Source organism: Aethalodelphis obliquidens, unplaced genomic scaffold, assembly GCF_003676395.1.
Source record: "Aethalodelphis obliquidens isolate GAN/ISIS:26980383/991018 unplaced genomic scaffold, ASM367639v1 scaffold28, whole genome shotgun sequence".
Taxonomy (NCBI): domain Eukaryota; kingdom Metazoa; phylum Chordata; class Mammalia; order Artiodactyla; family Delphinidae; genus Aethalodelphis; species Aethalodelphis obliquidens.
Window position 1 is genome coordinate 4,537,185 of NW_020837972.1, and position 26,314 is coordinate 4,563,498.

Genomic DNA, 26,314 nt, shown 5'->3' on the forward strand with positions numbered 1-26,314 from the left:
GTAGTGTTTAATCTGCATCAAGTACTGTTTGATCATTACAGTAGTCCCATCTGTTTTGTGTCATCCTTAGGAGGTGCTGTGATCCCCATTTTATGGATGAGGAAACTGAGGCTCAGAGAGGTCCTATAACTCACCCCAGTTCACGCAGCCGGGGCAGGGACACAGAGCCCATCTCACTTCAAAGCCATATCTACCCATTTTGCTACGCTCTTGCACAGTAGGTATGTAATAAATGCTTATTCTCCTTAAATCTCTGTACCTTTTATTAAAGAGAAATCTGGATTCAAAAGCATCTTACGCATGGTAAAGGAATTTGGAACTGCGTATTCTCCGTTTTACTTGCTCTTTTCACAGCACTTCATCATTCTGATTTAACCTCTCTTGCCCTTCTGACATAGGTTGGGCTTAAATCAAGCTGGAAAAGGAAGTGGGCTCCCCGGGGTCACATCTGTGGCAGACACCAGGCATTTTCTGTCTACTCGCTTGGGAGGCTATCTACTGGCCTCACCCATGAGATTATGAAAGTGAAATGATGGATAGAGTGAAAATAGAAGCCCTTTCCGGTCTGTCTCCAAAACACACAGAAGTGCTGTGCTTTGCCACGTATCCTGCCGATGGTTTGGGCCAGTGTCCGGCACGCTGATTATCCTAACAACCTAAGAGATGATCGAAGCCCAGCTGTCTCATTGCCTGTGTCTATAGAACCCCGGCCGTGCTTCCCAGGTGAAACTCTCTGTCCATCCTGCTCTAATTGGATGAAAACAGCCAGGTCTATGTTCTACTACATGTGTAATACATTCCCTCACCTCGAGGAGCAGAATAATTCAGAAATTTCGCTTGGTACCATGCTCTCCCTTGTCTCACAGGAATGTGAGAAGGCAACTAATAAAAACAGGAAAGCTGTACCCTCCCCCTTCTCCGGGGACTAAATTTGGCCCCAACATTCTTGCAACATAGCAGAGAGGTTAAGAACCCAAACTGGGCAGGTCACTCCCCTCTCTAAGTCTCAGTTTGCTCATCTGTTAAGACGGGGTAATGCTCCTCTCATTGGATCAAGGGGAATGATGGGCTGAAAGCACTGATGATCACATCATGGTGACAGTTCAGAATGTGCTAGTGACCGCTGTGACATGTGGATTCCCATCTCTAGTAGCCAGCAAACCACAGGTGGGCCATCAGGGAAAGGCAGCTCAGGTCTGAGAATTCCAACAGCCAAAGGTATACTCTTGTTGCCACACATCTCAAGGAATTTTTTTTTTGGGGGGGCGGGTCCCCAGACGTGCAAAAGCTATTAAAATTAAAGGGAAACCTTAGATTGTCCTTAACTCCCTACTTATATCTTCCCAGCTTAGACTGAATAAAGAATCGCTTGACTATAATATTCAGTCAGAAACGCATATGCTGAATATTCACGGACATTTTTATGTTTCTAGGAAAAATACAAGAGTCGGGAGGTTAGAAGCTAAATTTTTTCCTCATAGTTCTCCATGTCTTCACAGATTTGGGAGAAGAGGGAAAGGCTGGGCCCCCTAGATGGAAACAGACCCCCTCCCCCACTCACCCCGGGGCCCTGGTTCTTGACTAGTCCTCCCATAACTGGCAGCTGTTTCCTCTTGAGGAAAAGGAAAGGAAAATCATGATGAAAGGTATTTTGTTTGCAAGCCATCTGCCAAACAGAACCCCAGGATTCTTGAAGTTCAGTGTGAAACTAACATCTGTATGATAACAAGCACTTTTACTAAAAGGATTTCCCCCATCGCTGTGCTGAAGCCCTAATTGGAACTTTGAAAACCCAGTCTCTCAGGAAGAGAGGTTTGTTTCTCTTAAATGTTCTAAGAGTGACATGATGATCATTTAACAAACACCTGTTAAGTTTCAGTTCCCATCAGCCCTGCTTGAAGTTTAAGTCAATCAAAATGAAGACGCGGGGTATCGGGTAGATGACGAGGGAATCTCTCCATTGGACAGTCACACCACTTACCCTCTCCCCAGGGAAGCCTCATTCTGTACAACACCGGCCATGAACGCTCCCTAAGCTGAGCTATAAACAAAAGGCAGAGGATCCTCAGGCCCTGGACCCCAGCTTCAGACCTTGCTCACAAGATCACAAACAGCACTGAGAGCTCAAGTAAGGACTTCTCACATCTGCCACTTACTTTTACCCAAACTACGCTGGCAGGACCCTGAGCCCGGAGGTGGATTAACAAGCTCACAGCTGAAACGTAACACTAAATTAAACCTTTACCTTTACAGGGTGATTGGCAGTTTATCAAGTACTGGTTCAAACATCTGACCCTCATAGACCCCAGCCCTGCAGCTGCGAGGGCATGAATTCCACCCCCCCACTCCCACCCCCCAGCTCTTGTCTCTGTCACCACAGTAACTTCCAGCTTCCTTTACACATCTGTTTCCATTTCTTGTCCTCATCAGGGATGGGGACACCTCATTGCAGTTCTACACTTTAATAATACGCAACTCCAGATCTTCAAAGTCAGCCAGCTCTGGGGAATAGGGTCCGAATTCATGGCCACTTTTTGGTGAGCAAGTCGAATCAAATATAACTTCTGATACAATGAACACATAGGGAGAGAGACACTCGGCTCAAACCTGGCTAATCCAGTTCACATTACCAGTCCGAGAGGCTGCCCAGTGCCAGAGAGCTTCTACTCACTCTCAGGGTACCCTAGAAGCCCCCCAAGGAGCCGGGCAAGGAGTGTGATGCATGCACCCAGGAGCTTGAGAGCTGCCCTGGGGCCAGCCCTCTGCTGCGGGGAACCGGAGACCTCTCCTCCTCACTTTCTTGTCCAGCTTTTTCAGTATCCACCCACTCAGGAGAGTGGGGGAAAAGGGGAGTGCACAGAATAGGTTAATACAGATGGTGACCACCAGGAGGTCGGGGCGGGAGTGGGGGTGGGGTGGGGGGAATGGGACGATGGAAAGGTACTGACAGGAAAAGTGGGCGATTGGGGAAGGAGGCTCATGGAACAGGGGAGGAGGGTCACCACGGGAAATAAGGGAAATGGGTGATGGACAGGGCTGGGGGGGAGGGGAAGAGCAACAAGAGAAGGGACCAAGGAGGATGGTGACCGAGAAGGTGATGGTGATGGGGCATGTTAACACGGTGAACAGAGTCGCGAGGGAGCAAGGGGACAAGGAGGGTGATGCCCGGCCCGGGCCGCGTACACTGCCAAGGCGGCGGCGCTCAGCACGTAGCGAGCGCTGGGCGGCGGGGGCCCCTCGTACGGGCCGAGATGCGGGGCGCTGAGCACCCTCCGCGGCCGCGCCGCCGGGCGTGGGGACCGCGGGCCTGCAGCCGCCCGGCCCCCGCCTCCTCCCCCTCTCTCAGGGTCGGTCCCGTTGCGCCGCCGTCCTGCCCCGCAGCCCCCGGAGAAGCCGCTTACCTGCGCCCGAGCGCGCGGGCGGCGGGGGCGGCCGCTGGGGCCGGGGAGACGCCGCCGCCCGAGGGCGCGGACGCTCGGACGCCCCCTGCCCACGCCACGGAGCCACCGCCCCGCTGCTGCCCGGCCCACGCCGCCGGAGCCCGAGCCAGAGCCGAGCCGGTTCCCAGCCGGTGCCGACGCCGCGCTGCGCTCCGCGGGGTCGCGGGGACCACAATTCCCACAATGCCGCGCGCGGCCGGGAGGCTCGAGGAGGGGATGCGGGCGGGGCGGGGCCAGCGCCGGCGGCCTGAGGGGCGGGGCCGAGACCCCCAGCGGCCAGGGGTGCTACTCGCACGCGGGGTGACCCGGGGCCGGGATCGCGCCGCCCGCTCGCGTGGCTTTTGCGGGCGCGGCCGTGGGCCCGAGCGGGGAGACGCACTGCCCGCCCAGTCCCAGGGCGCGCGCAGGCGGGCGGGCGTTGGGTAATTCATGAAGTCCGGCGGGCGTTAATTCACCCGCTCCTGGTTCTGCCTCTGTGCCTCTGCCTGTTCTCCCTCCCTTGGTCTCTCTCTTTTCTCTGGTTCTCCCTCCTACATTTCCTCCTTTCCTTCTCTTTCACTTTCCCTCCCTTTTCTTTCCTCCCTCACTTCCTCTTGCCCTGACACCCTGTTTCTTTATTGATTCATTCATCTACTTGAGGCCTCGTAGGCACTTGGAATGAAACCGCAAATCAAACAGGATCCTTAAGTTTCATGGAAGACAAACTCATTCGCTTGATACAAATGATTATTGGGCAACCTCTCTGGGGCTGGCCCTGCGCTCTCTGGCGAGCCGTCCAGACGTGGCCCCTGCCCGCAGGGAGTCTCCGGCTAGCCAGGAGTAGGCGGTGCCCAAGTAATCACAGGTACACATCTACAGTCACCTACCAGGCAGAGTGGTTACCAAGAGAAAGGACAGGACAGGATGAGAATGTGTAACAGGGGGGCCTAATGCGGGGTTGGAGTCTCCAGGGAGGCCTCTCTGAGCAAGTGATGTTCGAACGAAGGCTTGTGGGAGACAACAGGGGCCCTGGGTCGTGTTGTGGGCTCCGGGGGAACTATGCATGAGTGGGTTTTGGGAACACGGAGTGGGAGGACCAGCCCACAGTCCATCCGTTCTGTCCCAGAATCCACCTTGCCCCTTCGCAGACCCCACCTCCCACCACCCCCACACCCAGAACCCACCTCTGTCGTGTCCCAGAACCCACCTTGCCCCTTCCCAGAATCCACCTCTCACCCCCCGACCCAGAATCCACCTCTCCCTGACCCAGAATCCACCTTGCCCCTTCCCAGAACCCACCTGGTCCCTGTCCCAGAACTCACCTCTTCCATGCCGCAGAATCCACCTCACCTTTGTCCCAGAGCCTACCTCTAGGATGTCCCAGAGCCTAGCTCTAGGATGTCCCAGAATCCACCTTGTCTCTCTCAGAAACCACCTCTACCATCTCCATTATTGCTCAGAATCCACATCTACTGTGGCCCAGAATCTGCCTTTACCATGTCTTAAAATCCACTTCATCCCTGTCATCTCCCCCCTTTTCTAAGTCCAAAGGAGGAAGAACTTTTCTTTTTTTCTCTTTTATTCCGGATGCATACATTGCGAAACCATAAAATGCATATGGATTTGCTCCAAGTGTGGGTAATCGACACAGGCATCAGATTTAGAAACATTAAACATGTTTTATCTTTTCACTGCCAGCCTCGGAATGGTTGAGCCTGGGTAGGGTGGAGAAGATGGGAGGGTATTTGGTGCATCTCACATTCAGAAAGTTGCTCATATTTAGACTTCTCCAAAGACACATATGTTCAGTCACTGCATCACACTGACAGGGATGAAAGAGAAAACTATTCTTCATACAGTTGTAAATGTGTGTTCCATTGCTGGACCACACCATCTGTAGTACATTATGAATTAATATTGTCTATAAATCTTGTAATTATCTTTGACCAGTGCAATTATATCGCTCTGTATTTGTTAAGAGCATTTATTTGTTCAACGGCAAAATTACCATACACACATTTTGCTAACCCTGCTTGCCATTCTTTCCCCTGGGAGACCCTGGGAGGTGAATTCCCCCCAGAAAAGGGTATCCGGGCCTTCCAGAGGGGGCTTTTGGGTGAAAGCTCATGATAAATGTTCATTGTGCTAATGGAGGAGTTGAGATAAGGGCCAAGTGCTTATAAATTGCCTGGCTTCAGCTTGGCTGTTACCCGCGTCCTCCTCCTCTCCCCGTTGTCTCTAGGGCAGTCATTCCCGACCCACTCTGAGGCCGCACAGCCTATCATTACGCCATCTCGTACACTCGTGGGGTCCACCCAACTCCCTCCTCCTACAGATGGAGTCACTAGGGGTCCAGAGAGAAAACATGCCCTGCTCACTCAAGGTCACAGCAAGTCAGTAGGGGAATGTGTAGACCCTCGACAAAAATACTTGTTTGGTGGGTGAAAGAAACTGGTATAGTCACTTTATAGACCAATTTGGTAGTATTTGCTAAAATAACAACAACAACAAATCTGTTTCCCCTAAGAACCAATAATTTCACTACTCTATCTGCCCTAGAGAAATTCTAGGGTAGATAAAGTAATGGTAACATCTTCATGTTATATAATACTGGGCAGCTATTAAAAAGGAAGAGCTAGATGTATGTATAACAATATAAAGCTCCTGAACAAATTATAAAGCAAAAAAAAAAAAAAAAAGCAGAATTCTACATGCAGTATAATTTCATTTACATAATATGCACATACACACAAAACGTTACTCTATGGTTTCTGTGGATGTATACACATATTTATGTAAAAGCAGGAGAAAAGCACTGGCAGAATACCCTAGTATGTCCTCCTTTTTAAAACTTAAAGTACTACAGTGTTTGTAAATATAAAGACTATCCCTCAGAGAAAGCAACTTAGAGGGACGTCAAGAAGGAATGAGAATTGGACACAGTGGACAAAAGGAATTCCAGCATTTTCTGTAATGTTTTAACTTCATTTAATATTTTCAAAAGGATTTAAATGCTCCTGGAACAAAAAGTAAAAAGGACAAATGACTTATTAGGACTACCCTTCCCTATCCCTCAACCACCCAGTTCCCTTTCCTTAAGAAAATCATTATAACCAATTTCTTACCCATTTTTCCAGGAAAATGCTGTGCATTTGCAAATATACAGAAGTATTTTAACTTTAAAAAAAGGAAAAGACACGGATGGTCACTCTCACCACACCTACCCAACATTGTACTGGGCCTTTTCACCAGTGCAATAAGGCAAGAAAAAGAAATAGGAGGCATTTGGAAGAGTAATTGAAAAAAAAATTCATAGTAGCAACAAAACAAAAGTGTAAAGAACTCAGGAATGAATTTAACTAAAATGGGAAAGATGGGGGAAAAAAAAGTGAAATAAAAATATTGAAGGGCACAGAATAAATTGTGAATAACGACAATGTATGCAAAAACTCCCAAAGAGACAACATCACAAAAATGTCAATTTCCCCAACTGACCTATAAAATTTAAATCAATTTTTATGACAATCCCAATGTTTTTCATGCAACGAGATAAACTGATCTTAAAATTTATAGAGAAAAGCAAAGGGCCAAGAAAGCTACAGACAAAATAAAATTATCTAATAAAAATGAGCCAAGGATAAGAGCAGGCAAGTCACACAAGAGGAAACACAAATGGCCAGTAAACAACTAGGAAGGTGCCGTGCCCATTGCTCATCATGGAAAGGCAAACTAAAACCACAGTGAGATGCTGTTTTGCTTTCATCCTCTTGGCAAAAATTGAAAGGCCAGTTGACGCCAAGTATTGGTAAGGCTGTGGAGCAACAGGTGCTCTTGTACACTGCTGGTGGAGTGTAAATTTGCACAACTACTTTGGCCCTCTTTTGTAAAGTTTGGAGGTGTGCGCACCCCCCAATCCTGCCATGCTACTTCCTGGTATATGCTCCAGGGCACTGATTTTCAAACTGGGGGTTCCACTGATGGTTGTAGAATTGACAGAGTGAGTCATGACCACGATTTGAAACAATGAAATAGACAACAGACAATCACAAATTACAAAGAGTGTTTCTGAAAGTGTCCTAAGAGTACTGTGTGTTTGTGTTGCACTGGGTCCCAGTGTAAAATGCATTTCTGATAGTGGGTGGCAGTCAGGTCAATTTGAAAGCCTTTGCCCTAGAGAAGTTTGCAGAGTGCGACGCATACAAGAATATACATTGCAACATTTCGGGAAAAATTGGAGGCAACAAACATTATCAAGAGGAAAACGCACCCATAAATTCATACAAAGGAATATGATATAGCAGGGAAAGTGCTTGAGACAGAGCCAAATGTTTCAACATGGATAAATCTCCAAAATATAATGTTGAGCTGGAAAAGGAAACAGCAGATTGGTATTGTAGCATAATATCGATCTTAAGCGTGAACTCATGCAAAGAATACAATATGCTGTTGAGGGAATATGTATATAATATTATATGTTACATATGTGTACATATACACATATATACGTTCAGGAAAAATGCATACATTAATATATGTATTAATAGTAAAAATCTTGCATGGGGCCAATTAATGCAAATTCAGGATAGTGGTTATTTCTAGGGAGGGAGCATACAGGAGAGGGAGTAGGATTGGGGAAGGGTACGTGGTGGGGGGGCTTCAACAATATTTTAAGTATTTTATTCCTTTCAAAAACCAAAGCGACAAAGCAAAATGTTAAGTTTGCAAAGGAAAGTGGTAGGTACATAAATGTTTGTCCTGTTATCCCTATGAATGTTTGAACTATTACACAATTATAAATTATAAGGAGGCAATTTTTTTTTTTTTTTTGCGGTACGCGGGCCTCTCACTGTTGTGGCCTCTCCCGTTGCGGAGCACAGGCTCCGGACGCGCAGGCTCAGTGGCCATGGCTCACGGGCCCAGCCGCTCCGCATCATGTCGGATCTTCCCGGACCGGGGCACAAACCCGTGTCCCCCGCATCGGCAGGCGGACTCTCAACCACTGCGCCACCAGGGAAGCCCAAGGAGGCAATTTGATTAGGTAAAACGAACTTTGTTTTTAAAGGTCTGGGTTACAGGTTTCCAATATGACTTGAGCTACTTGGAGATTTTCCAGAACAGCGGCTTCAACTGTGTTCCAACTTTGAGGTTCCTAGTAGCCCTGGTAGGGGCAACAAGAGAAAGGGGATGAAGATAGTGGGGTGACAGGCACACTCCCAGGGTCTCTTAGTTGCTTGCCTCTGAGCAGCTGGGTTTTCATTGGCTTCTGTACTTGTATTTTAGTTCCTAAAACTAAAATAAGTTTGTATACCATTGCCCTAGGCTACCCCAAATAAAAACTAGGAAGCTTTGGGGGGAGTGGGGGAGGGAAGAATTGGGAGTTTGGGATTAGCAGATGCAAACTATTACATATAGGATGGAGAAACAACAAGGTCCTACTGTATAGCACAGGGAACTATGTTCAATATCCTGTGATAAACCATAATGGAAAAGAGTATGGAAAAGAATATATATATGTGTAACTGAATCAGTTTGCTGTACAGCAGAAATTAACACAACATTGTGAATCAACTATACTTCAATAAAACAAAACAAAAGAAAGCTGGGAAGCTCTGCTCTGAGCAACATTAGGATAAGCCTGCGTCAGAAATCCTAGGGAATGAGTTTGCATATCTCTCCAAATAGCTTTATCGCACTGGATGATACACTTTGGTTGGTTAGCATATACAGAGGAGTAATTCTATCTGTCCAGAAAGCAGAGCCACACTTCCGCGCGTTATCAAATGCTTAATGGATTCCAAGAACAAATCTAAATCACCTTGAGCTGATCCAATAAAGTGCCGCTAACATCTCTTTTGCGTTTGAACAGACGGTGAACTTCCTGCTTACAGTGCAAATAGGTAGAACCAGACGTGAGCCTGCTGCTGTGAAGACTGGGATAGCTTGCCTTAGACATTGGAGTAAGTGAATTAATTAAAATTTCTTCCCAAAGCCATCACCTGTTTCTGCCACTGTCTTCCACTGGGTCACCACCCAGCCCCCGCTTGACCTGGCTCACTGGACTACACCAGTCATTCCTCAATCTCCAGCAGCTTTGGAGTAGCTTTGGCTGGGCAGGGAAGGTAGGTGTGAGAACCTATCAGCCTCTGTGATGGAAAAACAGCCATTAGAAGCATGGGCAGGTTTATAAGGTCTTGAAGAGAATCAGCCCTCTACCAAACCTGGAATAGACTTCAACCTCTAAATGAACTAGAGTGTGTTTTGCTTCCTTTCCCACCTCTAAGAGCCTTTGTTGGTGGACACACACTGTGGCCAATATAGCCTTCCATTTGTGCACGCAGTGGGGGTTGATACTAAAATTGTTTAACAACCAGTACATCATGGCACCAACCATCAGAATGGTTGCAGACTGTTAAAATACAGGCACGGCCATATCAATGCCACGTCAGCCTCAGCCCGAGTGGTAGAGAAATCTCATATTCACGGAACTCATCCAGGCTGCCCCTGAGCTCAGGAGCAGACATATCTTGAAACTCCCAGCTAGAAAGGAGAAGCGTCCTCTCATTCTGAACCCACTTTTTCTACATTCCCAACAGAGGGAAGCTGAGAAGTCACCTGGGAAGACTACTTATTCTGCACAGAATTGTTGAACATATACTCTGTGCCGTGCCCACTGAATATACGGCAGTGATTGAGTACTGGTGGCCTCTGTGTTAAATCCAGCATGAATATACATTCAGTGTGGCCCACAAGGGGCTTTTAAAAATTGTCAAACTGAAGGCAGAAGACCTAAATAGACACTTCTCCAAAGACCTACAGATTGCCAACAGGCACATGAAAAGATGCTCATCATCGCTAATAATCAGAGAAATGCACCTCAAAACTACAGTGAGGTATCACCTCACACCAGTCAGAATGGCCACCATCAAAAAGTCTGCCAAGAATAAATGCTGGAGAGGGTGTGGAGAAAAGGGAACCCTCTTGCACCGTTGGCGGAAATGTAAATTGGTGCAGGCACTATGGAGAACAGTATGGAGGTTCCTTAAAAAACTGAAAGAGAGTTGCCATATGGTCCAGCAATCACGTTCCTGGGCATATATCCAGACAAAACTCTAATTCGAAAAGATATGTGCACCCCTACGTTCATAGCCGCACTATTCACAATAGCCAAGACGTGGAAGCAACCTAAATGTCTATCAACAGATGAATGGATAAAGAAGATGTGGGGTGTATATATATATATATATATAAATATTACTCAGCCATAAAAAGAATGGAATAATGCCATTTGCAACTACACGGATGGACCCAGAGATTATCATACTAAGTGAAGTCAGTCAGACAAAGACAAATATCATATGATATCACTTATATGTGGAATCTAAAATATGATACAAATGAACTTATTTACGAAACAGAAACAGACTTACAGACATAGAAAGCAAACTTATAGTTAGCAAAGGGAGAAGGGTGGGGAGGGATAAATTAGGAGTTTGGGATTAACAGATACACACTACTACATATAAAATAGATAAACAACAAGGACCTACTATATAACACAGGGAACTATATTCAATATCCTGTAATAACCTACAATGGAAAGGAATCTGAAAAAGAATATATGTACTGTATACATACATATATATACACATATATGAAACTTTGCTGTACACCAGAAACTAACACAACATTGTAAATCAACTACACTTTAATTTTAAAGAATTGTCAACCTTAAAAAATTAGGAGACACCACATACAAACCAGGATTTCCAGCTTCTCGTGAAAAATGGCAATTTCTGGTCATACTGGGACTGATTTCTGCAAAACAGCAAACTGGCTGGTAGGAGGTTTGCTGCAGTCAACACCCGCTGTCTACTGCTCCCCAACGCCAAGGAGGACTGTCACTTGCCCCCATCACTGACTCTGCACTGTGTGTGTTTTTATAGTAAGAACTGTTTCTCTGCTTTCATGTCTCTGTCAAAAGTGGGAAAACAAAAGCCAGACCAAGAGAGCTGAATGATTTTTATTAGCCTTGGCCACTTCCCCTGTTTATGTTACCTGACATGTTCCACAGGCACTTGAGTTTGTAGCTCCCGGAACGAAACGATGCCAAAAAAACTTTAAAAAATGAATTTCTGCCTCTGGGAACTTGCAGGAGTGAGGATTAAACTTGACAACCTTGGGACCTGGCAGCGGCAGGAACAGTGCGTGCAAAAGGCTTATAAGTGTGAGCAATCTCGGCATGTTTAGGAAATGGCAGAAAGCCCATGTGGCTGGGGGAGGGGAGAGGGAGCGTGCAGGGAGAGGGGTTTGGAGAGCAGGCTCAGGCCTCTCAAGCCCTGGGAAGGAGCTTGGGTTTTATTCTAAGTGGCTTGACATGTGTTCTGCTCGACAGCCACAAAGGCTCCAAAGGCTCTTGAACGACACTTGGTTATTAGTCCTTGTAGACGGAGGTAGGTTAGAGTAGCAGTAACAGCAGGGGAGAAGAGGTGTGGGTCAAGATGGCTTTTACCTAAATAATTGCTATCACTCAGGTGCCCAGAAGTGGGGAGATGGCACACTCCCACTGGGTTTAATACCCACAAAAACAACTAAGTGAAGTGGAGCTGGGCAGTCTACCTGAAAAAGAATTCAGAGTAATGATAGTAAAGATGATCTAAGATCTTGGAAAAAGAATGGAGGCACAGACCAAGAAGATACAAGAAATGTTTAACAAACAGCTAGAAGATTTAAAGAACAAAGAGAGATGAACAATAATTGAAATGAAGGGGCTTCCCTGGTGGCGCAGCGGTTGGGAGTCCGCCTGCCAGTGCGGGGGACACGGGTTCGAGCCCTGGTCCAGGAGGATCCACGTGCTGCAGAGCAGCTGGGCCCGTGCACCACAACTGCTGAGCCCACTTGCCGCAACTGCTGAGGCCCGCGCGCCTGGAGCCCGTGCTCCAGCGAGGAGTGGCCTCCGCTCGCGGCAACTGGAGAGGGCCCACGTGCAGCGGCGAAGACCCAATGCAGCCATAAATAAATAAATTTATTTAAAAAAATAAAATAATTGAAATGAAAAATACACTAGAAGGGATCAATGGCAGAATAAATGAGGCAGAAGAACAAATAAGTGAGCTGGAAGACAGAGTGGTGGATATCACTGTCGTGGAACAGAATAAAGACGTGGGTTTGATAAAGGGAGAGGGCAAAGTTTAAGGAAACCTCAATGATGGTGCAGTACCCAGAGCTAGTAACAGGGGGAGCTGTTACTCCCTTAGGCTGGAAAGGACACGGAGAGTGGTTACCAGAATCTAGAAATAGAGATACTGTTTAGAGAGGGCTGTACTCTTCCCATAAGGGACCCTGTCAGCCTGCGGGACCCCACATACAGGAACCTGGGAAGAATGACCTCACTCTCTGCCTGCCTTCTCATCTCCTGCTGGGGCTCTACCAACTGGACACCACAAGAGAGGGAGCCCATTGATGGAGATCACACAGGTCAGCCTCCCCAGGGCTGAGAACAGGGAGGCGGCCAGGGAGTGGATCTGGAGGGGCAAAAGAAAAACACCCAGTTCACCCTCCAGGACACAGGAAATGGAAATCGCATCCCTATGTGGAAGAGGGGCCAGACTCAGGCGCAGTGTTTGCTGACAATGGCCATCACCCAACATCTCCAACTTCAGGGCAGAAAAACCTCCTGGTTTCAGGAAGCCCAGGGACCCATGCAAGGAAAAACTTCAGGATCTGCTTTTGAAGGTAAGCTATTTGGATGCGGACTCAGAACTGCCAAAATGGAGCAAGAGGCACTTTCGATTGGTTGGAAGTCCCTCGAGAGATGTCCCTCATCTGCTGTTACTGGAATTTGCAACTCCTGTAAAAAGCTGCCCCGGGCATGACTCACTGAGTTGATGTCCAAACCACTGCCTCCACGGCTCTCCAACCCGTCCCTCTAGTCTCCTCCCTCTTTCTGCAGCTGCAACCTGAGAGGCAAACTTTGCTCCCTCCAGGGAGGGGCCCCCGGGACCTGGCGCCAGCTTCCTTGCCTGGCCAGCTGCCTTTGCACACTGCAGGTAGCCAGGATTTCCTGGGTTCCAGGGAAAAGGAAGCATGTTGGAAGAGTCCAGACAGTAGACGTCTTGTCGTTGCAGTTCACACTCCCAGAGGGAGGAGACGAGTGCTGTGGAGTCACAACCGGAAATCACCTGATCACTGTTACAAGCTCCGGCTCAGTAAATGAACTTAGGACAGCTCCATGGAGCTAAGCCTTCTTCGCATTGCTTTTTTTTTTTGGCTGTGCCATGTGGCTTGTGGGATTTTAGTTCCCTGACCAGGGATTGAACCCAGGCCCTCAGCATTGAGAGTGTAGAGTCCTAACCACTGGACTGCCAGGGAATTCCCCTTTTTTGTATTTCTTATTAACGAACTTGGTTTTCATGCATCTGGGAATTTGCAACAGCTGGAACCAGATGCTTTAGGGTTTAGTCTAGGTTTGTTTTGTTTTGTTGCAAGCTTCTCTTTTGCTGTCTTTTGGTCTGCATTTTTCCCTTGCTTCTACCTGGCTAAGGTAGAAATGTATCAGCCCTGCCAGATTCTCTCTAGCTGATCCGGCAGTGGCATGGGAGCGTGGTCAGGTCACGACGTGATTGTTATCAACTCAACCTGCTGGTTGACACATATGACCTACCTAGAATTGAAGGGCTGTATTCCAAGTTCCTCTGAGTCTTCAGCTGGCAAAGTTGTCATGATTTCCCTTAACCTGAGATGCACTGTTGAGAATTTTTTCCTTTACAAACTCACACTTCACTTGATGGAAGAAAGCAAGGAGCTTTAGACTCAGATTCAGGTTTGAATCCCATCTCCATCCATCACTGGCTGTGTGGCCTCAGACACAGGTTACCTAAGCTCACTGAGCCTCAGCTGTCCACCTGTCAAAATGGGCTTAATACCAACCTCATAGTATTGTTATAAGGATTCAATGGGATGACATGAATCCTTTACACGGTCTCGTTTAGCAGGTATCCGGTGTCCTCCTGTTCCCAGCCTCCTTATTCACACATTTTAACCCTTTTCATCCAGGCTGCTGCCTTCAGGATCTTGCTTAACCACAAGAGGAGCCAGCGTGATTATGCAGTTTATTGCTGTTCACAGACTTCCCTACTCCTTGGAGCTCCAGCCATCATCTAGCCCTTGCCAAGCCTTCTGCGGGTTGTGTCCTACAGAGTGTGATGTTTGGAGCACCATGTTGATTTGGGAAGATGGAAATTCAGAGCAATGGATTGGAAGTACAGTGGGTGGGGAGGGTGTGGGAGAGACTTGGGCGATCAGCAGGGGCTGTGAAAAACCATGGAACTGCTGAGAATGGCAGGAAAAAAACAAAGCAGCCCTGATGAGGCTGGGCAGCAGGTGCTGCAGAGATCTTACTGGCACACAAGACGCCCTCAGTATTGGTGAAGGAATGAATTTGGAGGATGAGGAAGAACTCAGGGAATGGGCAAATCAGCCAGCAGTCTCAGGGCACTTAGAAAGGCTGGGTTTCTGCTGAAATGCCACTGATCAGAGAGGACCTCCTTGTCCTTTGATATACAACAGCACTTGATCCGTCGTCCACTGGAGCCACTGTCCTTCCTGGCTCCCCTGCGGTGCTTATCACCATGTTGCATATTTATTGTATATTTATTGGTTTGTTGTTTGGCTACTTCACTAGGATATGAACTCCAGGAGGGCAGGGACTTGGTCTCTTTTGTTTTCTCCTGCATCTCCGGCCCCTACAACAGAGCATGGCACACAGCAGAGACTCGGTACATATATTTGAATACGTACATGATTGAATACATGAGAGTCATTACAGGGATGGGAGGACCGGGGAGAAAGACTTGCCATGGTTCTCAAACTTAGGGTGCCTCGGGATCACCTGGGGCCGGGTTAGAACGGGGATTGTCTGGCCCATTCCCACCAGCTGAATCAGACTGTTCTGGGGCAGATATTCTGAGGACTCCACTGAGACGCACTGGACTTGCCTTAGAAACTGCTGGATTTCCCCCAATCACTCTCCCTCCTAGAATTATCCTCCCTTCACTTATCTCAGAATCACTTTGTGATGTCCAAGCACTCGACTTAATAGCTCTTCTCTCTCTATATGTCTCGATACATCACCTTGGTGAAGCCCACCCAGAATAACTTGATGAAAAAGAAGAGAGAACTTTCTCCAGACTGCTCCATCCCAAGATGCTGCTCTTGGGCTCCCCAAACACTCCTTCCTAAGAGTTCTACTTGCTGGTACCCTATGAAAATACTAAATTTTAACCTTTAGCCCTTTACTGTTCAGTACTTCATAGCCTCTAGTCCCTTATTTCTAAATGATCTTCTGTGTTTGAATTACTCACGTTAGAGAGTACTCTCGGAGGACGGGGACTGCAACTTTTATTTTCCATTTTTCCCTTAGTGCTGGCTGTCCGAGAGTCTGCTCTATGAATGCTCTTAACTCACTGGCCAATTAACAGCCACAGCTGGGCACTGCATAAGCGCCTGAAACATGAAAATGATGATGAGAGCGATAACAATAACAGCCTCTTGGATATGAAGCCTCCAAGTGCCTTCCTTTCTAGAAGACCGATGACTTGGTAGAAGAGGAATTTTCCTATTGTTATGTAACTTTCACCAAACGTTTCTTCACTACTCTTTGGCTTTCCTCCGGGCCCCAATCACATGATCTGTCCCTAAAGGAATTTATTCAGTTAGCCCCAGGAAGTATATGCCCACAGTATGAATGTTTAGGTCGATGTGGAAAGAGGGGAATTTGCAGGGAGATCAAAGGGGGAGCTAATACTTTCACCTCTGCTGACTCACCTGACAGTGAAGCAGAAATCGCAGGACAGATGGCTCTTGCCCTCTGAATTTGCAGAAATGTTATTTTAGTCCTGTGCCCATTGCTCATGATAAAAACAGTGGCAAATAAAATGAAAGGACCACGATGGCTTGCTGTCCGCTGTTGCTGGTGGTGGTGGTGGGGTGTGTGTGTGCGTGTTGCAGCAGTTTCATCTTTTATGAAAATGCTTCTGACACTCCTTCAGCTCTGCCTCCCAACCCCAAACCAAAGACGACTCCTGTCTTTACAGTTTCCATTGCCGGCCCCACTGTTCTCCCAGAGACCTTGCTTTGAATACTAGAAGCTAACTCTGATTTCTTCCACTCCCAAGTGCTTGCTGCACCCAGTGGACTCTACCTCCACTGTCTCGCCCACAAGCATCCCTCCTTCCCATTCTCTTGGCTACCACAGCAATTCCGATCCGCACCATTCCCCAATCAGTATCCCCTCCCCCCACTCACCCCATATATCATGGACAATTTCAGCTTTCTAAAGCAACTCCCTGGTTTCAAAGGCTCCCAATTTATCTACCGAAAAGACGCAGATTCACTGGCTTGGTTGTCAAGCCCTTGCAAGAGAGCCCCGACCTACCTGGCCAGGCTTATCCCCTCTACTCTGGCATCTAGGCATTTTCTCAGGTTGTCTCTGTGTCCAGGGACGCTCTCCTTTAGCGTCGTGTCTGTAGAAACCTTGTGTACTATTTTAGGCCTCACCAAGTGAACATCAACGGGCTCTTCAGTTTAGCCAGTCTTCACGGAATCTCCAGACACAGTGCTAGGTGTTGCGGATCACAGAAATGAATAAAGCACGGCCCCAGCTCTCAGCGGAGTTCACTGTCTCGTAGGGGAGAGTGATGGGGGAGCATTCAATAAAGCTAACGGTTTCAACAATTCAGATTTCTGTGCAAGTAGAGAGAAGGGGTACCTGACTTTGAACTTGTTTGTGGGGCAGGGACGGTGGGAAGACAGGGAAGCAGATATGGAGGGAGTGACACGTGGGCAGTTAGGTGATCATGAGAGGGCAGCGCATAAGCCACCGAACGAGATGAAACAAGTGCAAGGAGGCTGTGGAGAAGCACAGCCAGGTGCTCTATCACGTGGGACATTTGTGAACAGGCTGTACGGAAACGCTGTGCCTCAGACCAGTTCACTAAGAGAGGAAGAGAGAGGAATTTTCTTCTGCCTCTTGATGGTCATTGGTCAAAGTTTATCCCACGGGGCACTGAGTCCCCACGTGGGCTTTTGGGAAGCTGCTGGGGAGGTCAGATCCCCGGTCCTGCTACATAGAGCTTCATCCAAGTCTCGACGTGATGAGAGGATCAGAGTCTTCAAGAGTCTGGTGTGCTCGTGGACCTGGGTACCAGAGCTGCCAGGGCTCCTACCATGGCAGGTACAACAGACGCTGTGTCTGATCCCAGCCTCACTCCAGGGGAGGCAGAGAAGCCAGCACTGGGGGGCAGTGGAGACTTCAGCTGTGGTGATGGTGGCTGGGCTTTCCACGAAGTCCAATCTACCTCTTGAACTTCTCATTCATATGTAGGCCTTCCCATGATATCTGGCTTCCAGACCATAATATCTGGTCTCAACTTTTTTGGAAGACAAGGCTACTTACTACATGGAGGGTAGATTTAAAGGGGTAGATTTAAAGAGATTTGAAGTCTGGGAGCAGAGAGATTAGCTAGGAGGCTCTTCAATTGTCTTAGTAAGAGATGATAAACATCTCAACTAGGATAGTGGTAGTGGTGATGGAGAGGAGAAAAAGAACCTGACAGATATCTGCCACTGCACTGTGGCCCCCCAATTCACGTGTTAACTCCAACACGATGGTATTTGGAGATGGGGGTCTTTGGCAGGCAATTAGATTTAGATGAGGTCATGAGGGTAGGGCCCTCATGATGGGATTAATGCCCTTATAAGAAGAGACAACAGAGCTGTCTCTCTTCCTCTCTCCCCCTCTCCCCCCCCCTCTCCTCTCTGCCATGTGAGACCAGAGCAAGAGGGTGGCTATCTGTAGGTCAGGAAGAAAACTCACACCAGAACCCGACCATGCTGGCGCTCTGACCCGAGACTTCCAGACTCCAGAACCAATAGAAAATGAATTTCTGTTGTTTAAACCACCCAGTCTATGGTATTGGTATTCCGTAACATCTTATGGGAAATCCTTATGAACTTTCTGGCCAGCCCAATACTTTGTTATGGCAGCCTGAGCTGACTAATACATGGGGGGTTGAGGGAGAAGAAGGAATCAAGGTTGATTCCAAAGTTTCTACCCTGGGTAACTGGAAGGAAAGATGGCGATTCCAACATGTGAAATGGAGAAGGCAGAAGTTTCCCACTATTTGAACCATTGGAAAAACCAAGAGAACAAGACCACCATTTCTGAATGGCCCAAACAGAATCCAAAGGCCAGAACAGGACACAGTTGACACTTTTTATATTACAAGAGAAATTTCCAAAATTCCAGTTTGTCTAATGATTTTCTGAATCTATTTTTTTAAATTAATTGAATATCTTCTTTAGGAGTTTAAAAGAAAATCTCATCTTCTGGTATGCCAATCTGACAAAGGTTAAAGAAAGCCATCATCTTTCGTTTCACATTACCGCCTTACAGACTGGATTTAAAAAATAGATACATAATCATCTGAGTCGCAAGGCTCTTTTTTAGCTCAGAGAGTAGGAGGTAGATTGGCATGCAAGAGGTTCATTTAGCAAGTATATTCCGAGTTATGTTGCCACACTGTCCTGTCAAGATTGAAATGCTGAGAACAGCAAACAGGCTTGCCGTCCATAACAAAGTCATGTCTCAAGTCAGGAGCCCATGGATCACTGAATCTGCTTCACCCAATATCTCCCTGGGACCGATTTTTAAAAGGATAGAATCGAGATAGGATGTCGGGATCTAGAAATTATGTCAAGCCATTCTTATTATCATTCATCTTCCGTTGTCTTCTTTGCCAAGTTGTGCCATTGTTTCTCTTTCGAATCAGGTCTTTGAAAAATATATTGCAGGGACAGTTTTGGACATCTTGACTTGAAATTTCCAGCAGCTCTTTCAGTAAGTGCTTTTCTGTTTCCATGGCAACCAGCAACATTTTGAAGAGGCGGTGACAGGTTCAGCACAAACCAGCTACCGTGGGGAGTGTGTGTCAGTATGTCAGCTAAAGTCAGTGGCAAAATTACCACCTTCTGGGGCTTTCTCTGACATGGCCAACTTGACCTTCTAAAGAAAGAGGAACAGAATGATGATGACAAAGTCATTTCCGCCCCCCAGAATTTCGGGTCTGTATTCTGTTCCTCTCTCCATCACCAAGTCATTCAGCACTCCCACTTTGAAGCCACCAGCAGAGCAGATGTGGTGACTGCTGTCTGCGAAACATGTGTGATCACTGGGCTAGAGAGAGGAGATAGCTCTGGTAAGGTAGGTGACTTGCCTATTGGCTGACACTCCCTGCCTTGTGGAATTCATTCCCAAGAACCCTAATGTGTCTTGCTAGGAAATTTCAGATTGGGTTCATTGCTTTAAGAATTCACGGTTTTTATCACATCAAAAAAATAAAATACTTAGGGATAAACCTTACCAAGGAGGTGAAAGACTTATTGCTAAGAACTATAAAACATTAACAAAGGAAACCGAAGATGATTCAAAGAAATGGAAAGGAATCCCATGCTCTTGGATTGGAAGAATTAATATTGTTTAAATGGCCATACTACCCAAAGCAATCTACAGATTTAATGCAGTACCTATCAAAATACCCATGACATTTTTCACAGAACTAGAACAAATAATCCTAAAATTTATATGGAACCATAAAAGACCCAGAATTGCCACAGCAATCCTGAGGAAAAAGAAGAAAACAGGAGGCATAACCCTCCCAGACTTCAGACAATACTACAAAGCTACAGTCATGAAAATGTGTGGTACTGGCACAAAAACAGACATATGGATCAATGGAACAGAATAGAAAGCCCAAAAATAAACTCACACACCTATGGACAATTAATCTTCGACAAGGGAGGCAAGCATATACAATGGGGAAAAGACAGTCTCTTCAGCAAATGGTGTTGAGAAAGTTGGACAGCCACATGTAAATCAATGAAATTAGAACACACCCTCTCACCATACACAAAAATAAACTCAAAATGCCTTAAAGACTTAAATATAAGACAAGACACCATAAAACTCTTAGAAGAGGACATAAGCAAAACATTCTCTGACATAAATCATACCAATGTTTTTTTAGGTCAGTCTCCTAAGGCAATAGAAATAAAAGTAAAAATAAACAAATGGGACCTAATCAAACTTATAAGCTTTTGCACAGCAAAGGAAACCATAAACAAAATGAAAAGATGAACTGGGAGAAAATATTTGCAAATGATGTGACCGACAAGGGCTTAATTCTCAAAATATACAAACAGCTCCTACAATTCAATAACAAAAACAAACAACCCGATCGAAAAATGGGCAGAAGACGTAAATAGACGTTCCTCCAAAGAAGACCTACAGATGGTCAACAGGCACATGAAAAGATGCTCATCACCGCTAATTATTAGAGAAATGCAAATCAAAACTACAACGAGGTACCACCTCACACTGGTCAGAATGACCATCATTAAAACATCTACAAATAATAAATGCTGGAGGCGGTGTGGAGCAAAGGAAATCCTCTTACACTGTTGGTGGGAATGTAAATTGGTGCAGCCATTATAGAAAACAGTATGGAGGTTCCTCAAAAAAACTAAAAATAGAGTTGCCATATGATCCAGCAATCATACGATCCAGAAATCATATAACTCCTGGGCATACACCCCAGGAGTATAAATTATAGACAAAACTATAATTCAAAAAGATACACGCACCCCAATGTGCACAGCAGCTCTATTTACAATAGCCAAGACATGGAAACAACCTAAATATCCATAGACAGATGAATGGATAAAGAAGATGTGGTACCTATACACAATGGAATATTACTCAGCCATTAAAAAGAATGAAATAATGCCATTTGCAGCAACATGGATGGACCTAGAGATGATCACATGAAGTGAAGTAGTCAGAAAGAGAAAAACAAATACCATATGACATCACTTATACGTGGAATCTAAAATACAACACAAATGAACATCCACAAAACAAAAACAGACTCACAAGACTTGTGAGTCTTGTGAGTCTGTTTTTGTGAGAGTTGTGAGAGTTGCCAAAGGGGAGGGGGTTGAGGAGGGAAGGTTTGGCAGTTTGGGGTTAGCAGATGCAAACTATTATATATAGGATGGATAAACAACAAGGTCCTACTGTACAGCACAGGGAACTGTATTCAATACCCTACGATAAACCATAATGGAAAATAATATATATATGTATAACTGAGTCACTTTGCTGTACAGCAGAAATTAAACACAACATTGTCAATTTAAAAAAATTCATGGTTTTTACATAGTTGCATGTAGCAGAGAGAGAGGGGCATACATTTCTCACAGACCCTGAGATTCTGCTGGATCTGGGGAGACATTCCTGGTAGGTGTGTGACCCACCTGTAAAAGTCCAATTACACGTGGGCTAGGTATGGGGCACTGTCAGCAGGAGAGCTGGTGACCTCCCTCTCCAGCTTCCTAAGGAGCTGGGTGTGGCGTGTGTTTAAAAAAAAAAAGAAATCCTCAATGAGATTCAACAAACACCTTGCCACTCTCACAAATGCAAAAGGAGAAACTGTTATATTTATTTTGCTCTAGATTTTATCAGCCTTGGCCACAGAAGAAAGACCTCTGTTTGCCTTGTCAGATATGCTCAACTTAGAATCTGCAGGAGATGCCACGTATCCTCAAGGCTCTTACCATTTCTCTGTGCTTGCGTTCCTTGTCCTGCAGGCTTTCTCTGGAGCGCCCCAGCTATTGGCACAGGTGACAGGCCAGTGTGTGAGGGAATTAACAAACTCTGAGAGCAGCCATCATCCAACTGAAGGGAGATACGGGACAATTATCTCTGCTCTCTCGCCGCCTGGAATGGGGAAGTTAGGGTGTGTGTCTACACTGGCTCCAAGGGTTCCCAGGTGGAAGAGAATTTCTTTTTTTATAAATTTATTTATTTATTTATTTTTGGCTGCGTTGGGTCTTCGTTGCTGCACGGCTTTCTCTAGCTGTGGCGAGCAGGGGCTCCTCTTCGTTGCGGTGAGTGAGCTTCTCATTGCGGTGGCTTCTCTTGTTGCGGAGCACAGTCTCCAGGTGCGCGGGCTTCAGTAGTTGTGGCGCGTGGGCTCAGCAGTTGTGGCTTGCGGGCTCTAGAGTGCAGGCTCAGTAGTTGTGGCGCATGGGCTTAGTTGCTCCGTGGCATGTGGGATCTTCCCAGACCAGGGCTCGAACCCGTGTCCCCTGCACTGGCAGGCGGATTCTTATCCACTGCGCCACCAGGGAAGTCCCGAGAATTTCATTAAGCAAGTTATGCACTTATTTACTGCACCTTTTACTGACTGCCTCTCTTCTCCTGACTCATTTCCCTACTGACCTGTGGATAATTCCTGGGAGGGCTTTTTATATATTTAATTTTATTTTCCTACCAATTTTTTAAAATGAGGTGAAATTCACATCCTAACATAAAATTAACCATTTTAAAGTGAGCGATTCCCTGGCATTTAGTACATTCACAAAGTTGTGCAACCCCATCTCTATCTGATTCCAAATCATTTTCAGCAGTGCAAAAGAGAGCCTCACACCTATTAAGCTGTTACTCCCCCACCCCACCCCCTCCTCAGCCCCTGGCAACCACCAATCTGCATTCTGTTTCTATGTATTTACCTACTCCGGATATTTCACATAAATGAAATTGTATAATATGTGACTTTTTGAGTCTGGCTTCTTTCACTTAGCATAATACTTCCAAGGTTGATTCACGTTGTAGGACGTGTCGGTACTTCATTCCTTTTTCAGGTGAATAATATTGCATTGTATAGATGCACCAATTTTGTTTATTCATTTGTCTATTAATAGGTATTTGGGTTGTTTCCACCTTTTAAGCTATTGTAAATAGTGCTGCTATGAACATCCACGTACAAGAACTGGTTTGAGTCCCTGGTTTCAATTCATTTGGGCCTATATTACCTAGAAGTGCATTTGCTGCATCTTATAATTCAATGTTTAACTTTTTGAAGAACTGCCCAACTATCTCCACGGTGGTTATACTGGGGTTCAATTTCCCCACATCCTCGCCACCACTTACTATTTTCTGTTTAAAATTATGCCTATCCTAGAGGGTGTGAAATACCTCATTGAATACCTTTTCCGTGTGCTCGTTCCGAAACACATGGAAAAGTTTTAAAGAAGAACACAAAGCACAGAACACCTGTGTACCCTCCGCTTAGCTTCAACAATTTGGATTTGCCGGAGTAGTTTCTGGTGGTGTCATTTAACCCGTTCGTCCATCTTGTGTATTTTCTGTAAACTGGGAGTTTTGTCTAAAAGCCTGAATAGGTTCAGGTGAAAGATCTCAACTTAACTTTTTTTTTTTTTTTTTTTGCGGTATGCGGGCCTCTCACTGTTGTGGCCTCTCCCGTTGCGGAGCACAGGCTCCGGACGCGCAGGCTCAGCGGCCATGGCTCACGGGCCCAGCCGCTCCGCGGCATGTGGGATCTTCCCGGACCGGGGAACGAACCCATGTCCTCTGCATCGGCAGGCGGACTCTCAACCACTGCGCCACCAGGGAAGCCCTCAACTTAACATTTTAAATAATAATAGCAGACAAGAGTACTAGGCGCGTAGTAGGGGCCCACTGTTCCACGCACATATTCTTACCGAATCTCAAAATGACTCTGGGTAGAGGAGGCAGCAGTTGTTTCTACCTTCCTGGAATCCACAGCTGTCTCTTCTGGCCGCAACACTTTGACTTTCTTCTCAGAAACCACCATTCCTCCTTTGGTCCTCTGGCTAGGAGTTGCTGACTGCAACCCCTAACACCAGAGGTGCCCCTGACTAAGGCGTAACAACCAGAGTTGCAGTGATTGGCCAACGAGAGGCACGTGATCCGCTTGGGCCGATGAGAGCCAGCCTTTGCGCTACCGCAGTTCATGGAATAGAAGGCTATGTCTTTGACTGTAGGACTCACTGTAAAGAGAGTACTGCCGAGTAGTTATGAAAGGGCACCATTTGTCAGATACAGCCTGATTTCAGAAATGTTCAAACATGAAAAGGAAAAATGTCGTACATTGCTGGCCATCTTGCCCTCCCTGGAGGAGAGCCTGTCTGAAGAGTGGAGAGGTGTTTCCTGGGGAGAGTTGCTTAGCTCTCCACGCACTCCTTCCTCTTTTCTAGTGGCCTAGGGACAAGCATTGGGAGGCTGCTGGCTGAAGCTCTGGGTGCTCAGGAAACCGACCCAGTCTCCCCCAACACTTGCAGAAAATGCCCTCTACTCACTCATCTTTCCTGACGGCCAGGGTCCTTTGGGTCCCCAAATTTGCAGAGACTTCACGGATTCCACTGAGTGGGGGAGTGGGGGGTGAGCGGGGGGAGGCAGCAGTAGAAGCAGCTACACAGCCCACAGACACGGGTCTGTGATGGACAAGACATTCCCGTGGGGACTACAGTGGTGGTCAGGGCACTGGGAGGGAGGTCCCAGAAACCACCCTCCCCCAAAGATCTCCAGGCACTGGGCTCAGAAAACGGACTGTTTGAAGGGTGACCACTTAGCTGTGTGACACTGGGCAAGTTACCCAGCCTCTCTGAGCCTCAGCTTCCTTACCTATACTGGCTTGTCATTTACAAGGTTGCTGGCAGGCTTAAATGAGAACATCTCTACAGAGCTTATCACAGCACCAGGCACATTGTGAGTGCTTACCACTTGTTAGCTGTCGCTCTGCCCAAGGTTATCCAGACCTTATGTGTCTGGCCAGCCTTGAACCTAGGGATGTCTAGCTCTCCAGCTGTGTTCTTAACACCTCCCCAGGATCCTTTCACAGCCTAGATCTCCTCCCCTTTTCCCCACTATTGTCACTCTCTTAAACTCACAGCTAAATTGTGACGAAAGAGGGATTTGTGGCAAATGGCTCAGCAGGATTTAGAAGCAACTGCTGGGCACGTCTGCTGCACACGTTGACAGACTCCAGAGAACAAAGCTGTGACCACCTCAGCTCACCTCCGGAGTCTACAGTGGGGGTGGGAAGGGAGGAGCTGGAAGACTGGGTGTGGGGCAACGCCCATGGGGACCTCCAGGGGCCTCCCAGACCCTCCAGTTGTGTGTCTTTCAAAATCACAAAGCTTAGGAATGAGTTGTGTGTATGTGCTCTTTTTGTTGGAATCTCAAAAGTCAAAAGGTATTTTTAACAGAGGTGGACACTGGAGAAATTCAGCGATGGCTGTGTAAGGCAGGTTTCCGGGCAGCCCAAGATGTGTGCAGCCTGACAATCCGGTCCCTGGGAGACGGAGCTGGTGCCGGGATGATGTGGGTACGGGGGCGGGATACAGACAGAGACCAAGAGAGAAACAGAGGGAGGAACAGACAGATAGATACAGAGGGAAACAGAGACACAGAGAAGCAGAGAGGGAGAGAGACAATAAGAGACAGAAACACACAGAGAAAGGCAGAGAGAGAAACAGAAAGAGACAGAGATACAAAGAGAGACAGAAAGAATCAGAAGGAGAGAGAGAGAGGACAGAAAGAAGGAGAGAAGAGGACATTTGTTAATTTAAAGAGAAAAGAAAAGAGAGAGGCAAGAAAACGGAGAGAAAGAGCGGAGGCAGGGAGAACTTGAGGTGAGAAAGAGACAAAGATTAAAGAGAAAAAGGAAACAGATGAGAGAAAGGCTGAGGGGAGCAGAGAAAGGAGGTGGGAGGGGGCGGGAGGGATCTGATTAGCCAGTGAGGACCTTTCCCCATTTCTGTCTCCTGTATTTTTCCTCTGGCAGGTGGAGCGCCAAATTAGCAATAATCTCATGCCTGTGGAAGCCCTGAATCCCAGCCCAGTATCCAGGCTATGTTAGAGGTTTATGGATCTGATTCTGTCCTAGCTTTTTTCCCCACCAGTTTCTGCCCCAAAGTAGACACTTCTCCTAGGCACTCAATGCTTGTTCATAGGA

General features: G+C 46.7%; 1 protein-coding gene across 2 annotated transcripts in view; it reads right to left on the reverse strand.

Annotated features, from left to right (window-relative positions):
- Window positions 1-3,723, reverse strand: part of ASPHD2 (aspartate beta-hydroxylase domain containing 2) — a 40,221-nt gene extending 36,498 nt beyond the window's left edge. Inside the window, exon 1 of one of the 2 annotated variants that reach the window (XM_027124428.1) lies at window positions 3,402-3,723. The gene's annotated coding sequence lies outside the window, so the exon portion shown is untranslated. The remainder of the gene's footprint in view (window positions 1-3,401) is intronic. The other variant, XM_027124429.1, reaches the window with a different exon arrangement.
- Between the last annotated feature and the right edge of the window lie 22,591 nt (window positions 3,724-26,314).